Raw genomic sequence first — 4622 nt, 5'->3', positions numbered from 1 at the left:
CATATCTGCGCGTAAACGCGTCCTGTCCGCCCCCAGGACAAGGACTCCAATTTCCGATCTAGCGTATTATAAATACATCCGCCATGAACATGCATGGCTTTACCCAAATCCCAGCGCAGTTAAGCCCGTTCGCGGTTTTTTCATCAAGCCGGCATCCATGTTCTCGTACGCCGCACCGCCCATTACTTACTCACCTGTGCCGCCACCACCGCCGTATGCCGCTGGTTTGCTGTATCCGCCGCCGTACTACGGCGGACCCGTCGTCCCCACGCCCGCCGTTCATGTTGTACAACTACGGTCAGTGACAGCCACCAACTTCGCAGCAGAGCTAGATTTGATTGGCTCGCTACTCCAGAACTACCCCTACATCGTCGTGGATACGGAATATCCCGGCACCGTCCACCGCCCTCCCGCCGGTCGACGTGACGACGACTTGAGCCCCGACGAGTGGTACGCCATGCTGAAGGCGAATGTTGATGAGCTGCCCCCCGTGCAGCTCGGGATCACGCTCTGCGACTCCCACGGCAATCTACCCGTCGTCCTCGACTACGGCTACGGCTACACCGAGGGCTGCTGGGAAGTGGAGTTATCGGACTTCGACATCCGCCGCCACCGCCACGCAGCCCAGTCCGTGGCGTTCCTCCGCTCTCAGGGCGTGGACTTCGACGCGGTGCGCGCCCGCGGCGTTGGCTCGGCGGCGTTCGGGGCGAAGCTCGCCGAGATCCTGTTGGCGTCGCGCGGGGCCGGCGTCGGCCTGACGTGGGTGGCCTTCGGCGGCGCCTACGACCTGGCATACCTTGTCAAGATGATCGGCGGCATCGGACAGCCGCTGCCGGAGACGAGGCAGGGTTTCCTGGAGCGGGTCAGGGTCCTTCTGGGCGGCAGGGTGTTCGACGCCAGGTTTATGGCAGAGAACTGCGGTCGTGCGGACCTTCGCGACGTCGGACTCAGAAGCGTCGCTATAAACCTCGGTGCGGTGATGCCCGCGGCGGACCTGCCGTGGCTCGCCGGCCCCAAGAGTCTCATCGTCAGCCGCATCCATACAATCATGAAGCTGCACGTCCTGTCCGACGACGACACCACGGCCTTCCAAGGGATAATCGACAGACTATACTAATTTGTCGCTTCTGTAATGCAGCAGAAATTACGAGAGAGAAAAAAAAAGTTTTCATAGGCTAGCTAGTACTAGATCTTCTTCTTTTTTTATTTTCAATCTGGGTATCCATCTTTACTCCTATGAACGTATTTCTTTTATTATTATAATAATAGACACTTGATTTATTAGTTCACGCAATTATTTAATATTTTTCCTTACCCGACAAACAAATTACAACGCTCCGCCCAGTGCTCTAGATGTCCACAGTTCATCAATCGCAGCGATCAAGGTCTCCCCTCCATCCTGCTGCTCCTCCGTTGGTGCCGGATCGGGTGGACGCAGACGCAGGCTGGACGGCCGGGTCAGCCGGCTGCTGTTTTGGTCTTTTTTTTATTTACTAGATCTTCTTTTTTCAATAGGGGCCTAAAAGTTTTCATAGGCTAGTACTAGATTTTTTTATTTTCAATGAAAAAGGCGAAAAAATATCTGTGTCCGAATTCACATCCGTATCCTATTTTTCATAATTTGAGAAGATATAGAATGAATCTGAAATTTACTTTTTATTATTTTTAAAAAACTCGATGCTAAAAATAATAATATGGATTTTATATAGCAGATATTATATTTTATTTATTCATAATCGAAGAAAAAAGATTAAAAAAATCAACATCCAAATAAATATTGGAATCCATCCCTATTAGAAACTAGATTTATTAGTTGAGGCAATTATTTACTTTTTTTTCTTCGTCTAGACTTTAAATATAATTATTGTTTATTTCTAAACACTAAAGTATGTGTGGTCTGGTGATTAGCCCTAAATTTCTAGATTAAGGGGTGGGTTCGAGTGATCACTCTACACTTTTTTTTTTGCACGTGCTGGGTGTGGGGAGGGTAGAGGCGTGGTAGCACCAAGTGCCCACATTAGATTCTTAATAGATATAGATAGATATAGCTATAGATATAGATATAGTGAGATTATATAATTCAGCGTAAATAATCTGACGGGTAAACAAATATCTAGATTATAGATCCAGATTATATAATCTAATGATCAGATTATGATAATCTCATAATCTTCTTAATAGTAACTTATTTCAGATTATTTTTGATAAAAGACTCACTACCATAGTTATGTAAATGGAAATTACGAAATCTACCGTTGTCTTCTTTCCTATACCGGCGACCTTCCCCCTCCCCATTCTCTCCATCCCGCCGTCCCTTTCCCTGCCCATTCTCTCCATCCCACCGTCCCTACCCTATGCATCTCCATCCTACCGCCTCGCTCGCAGTAGCCAGCGCCGGCGAGGACAACATGGTGCAGTGTGGCAGGTGGTGGAGACCAGCACCCCGACGTGCTTATTGGCGATGGATGGCAAGTCAGGCCCGCTGGCCTCGCTGCCGGCCCCCTAGCGTGGTCGACGGGTCATTGTAGACAACGGTGTTGGCCTCCATGTCCAAGAAGTTAACCAAGGGGAAGGGCGGCAGCAGGGAAGCGCTCCCCGAGCACCTCGTCATCTCGGACAAGGTGTTCGCGCTGGCTGTGCAGCCAACGTGCGTCCTCGAGGGCCACTAGGATGACGTGCTCGACCTCACCTGGTCTAAGTTCGACTAGACCTTTTATTCATGTAGCCATATGATGAGCTAGTGCTTGTTCTCGCAGTAGCTGTCATCATCATCGATTGTCAGACTACGAGGGAGATGGAGACATGAATAATATTCGAGATCAAATTCAAATGTAATGTTTGCTAAAATAATGTAATTTTATTTATAGATACTTTCTTGTGGTTAAATAAGATGTACAAATTGGCACAATTTTATAGATACTTTCTTGTGGTTAGTTTGACAGAAAGTGAAATTGAGTGTTTGACATATCTTAGAATACACTTGTCGATGTGCAATGGTTTGTAATAAGGGCATGAAGATTTTTACATATCTTATTCATTGTAAAGAAAACATCTAGTGTGTCAATGTTTGTGGGGGGTAAATATCCTCTAGGTCACCACGACTTAATTATGCTATGTGGGTCGTTTCAAAGGCCCCCAATGAGCCACCTGAAAGGCCTAAAATGGACTGAGAACTTGTATTGCGACATGTGTGTAACTCCTCTTCTATCAGAAATAAGGCAGAGGAGGAGGCCCTATGAAAACAAGAGACATCACTGAGTAGTGTAGTTATCTTATACCTCCAGAACTCTCTATAATTGCGACCACCGAGCAATACACACCCACCAACTCACATGACGTAGGGTACTACGCTTTGAGCGACCCAAACCTGTATAATCCTTCGTGTTTCGTCGTGCCCTACACGAACCATCAAGATGCGATCGACCTTGCCGTCCTCCCAAAAGCACTACGTGGTACACCACGTAGTGTGCCATCGGTATCGAACATCTACAACTAGCGCGTCAGGTAGGAGGTGTGACGTTGATCTACGACTGCTCCATGTCCGTTGTTTTCAACACCATCATCTTCTTCGCCTCTAGGGAGTTTTTTTCACTTTGAACCCCTCCCTTGCATTGCGAACCAGAAGGGCACCCTGCACCGCATAGCGGATGTGGGGAAGGAGGCCCCGAGGTCTCACACCATCACCTCGATGAAGAAGAAGCCCTCGTCAAGACCCAGGGTGACCCTGGTGGCAGTCGTAGCTAAACCTCGGTTGGTCGCGAGTCGAGCCGCAACGGCACACGCCTGGGCTTACGGGCCCCAGCCCATCCGTGCGCCATGTCAGACCACTGTTGTGGCGGGCAGACGTGGAGTTGCACCTGCATTTCTGCCCGACTGTACATCACAGCAGCCCCAACACGGCAGACACTATTGTCCACCTCACCGACACGGGTCTGGACCCGGATCAGTTGAAAGAAGACGGGGGGCAAGGGGCCCACCACTCTTAGGACCGCTAGGACGTGGCCGACTATCATCGCGATTACTTGGCCCACGGGTGCGGTTGTTAAACCCGTGGAGCAGGAACCTCCGCTCTACTATCCTGATGTCCTTTTAATCGACGGGGGAATAGACGACGAGCCGACTATACAGGGGGAGGATCCCCATAGCGTGAGGCATGACTCTGTTAGAATCGACGTCGCAACATCCAAAATCACCATGACACGGATGAGCAGGATCCAACCTAGCCTATTTTCTAGGATGAGGCGTCTGAGGTCGACGAGTCTCCCAACGAGTAGGATTCCATCTGCAACACAAATGTCTGTCGCCGTGTTGCCTAGGAGCGCGAGTGTGAGGCGGATGAGCGCAACACCAGGCTCTCACGCGATCATCTACCTCTCCTCCACAACATGTAGCCTAAGTTCACTCGGGCCATGTAGACTCCAAGCCAGGTCGATGGTGTGCTGGCTCGAATTGCAAACGACTTGCCGCGCATGCCCGACACCGAGGGTTACTGAAAGTCGCCTAGAGGGGGGTGAATAGGGCGAAACTGAAATTTACAAAGTTAATCACAACTACAAGTCGGGTTAGCGTTAGAAATATAATCGAGTCCGAGAGAGAGGGTGCAAAACAAATCGCAAGCGAAT

Source organism: Zea mays, chromosome 2 (assembly GCF_902167145.1).
Source record: "Zea mays cultivar B73 chromosome 2, Zm-B73-REFERENCE-NAM-5.0, whole genome shotgun sequence".
Taxonomy (NCBI): Eukaryota; Viridiplantae; Streptophyta; class Magnoliopsida; order Poales; family Poaceae; genus Zea; species Zea mays.
This window is presented reverse-complemented; position numbering follows the sequence as displayed.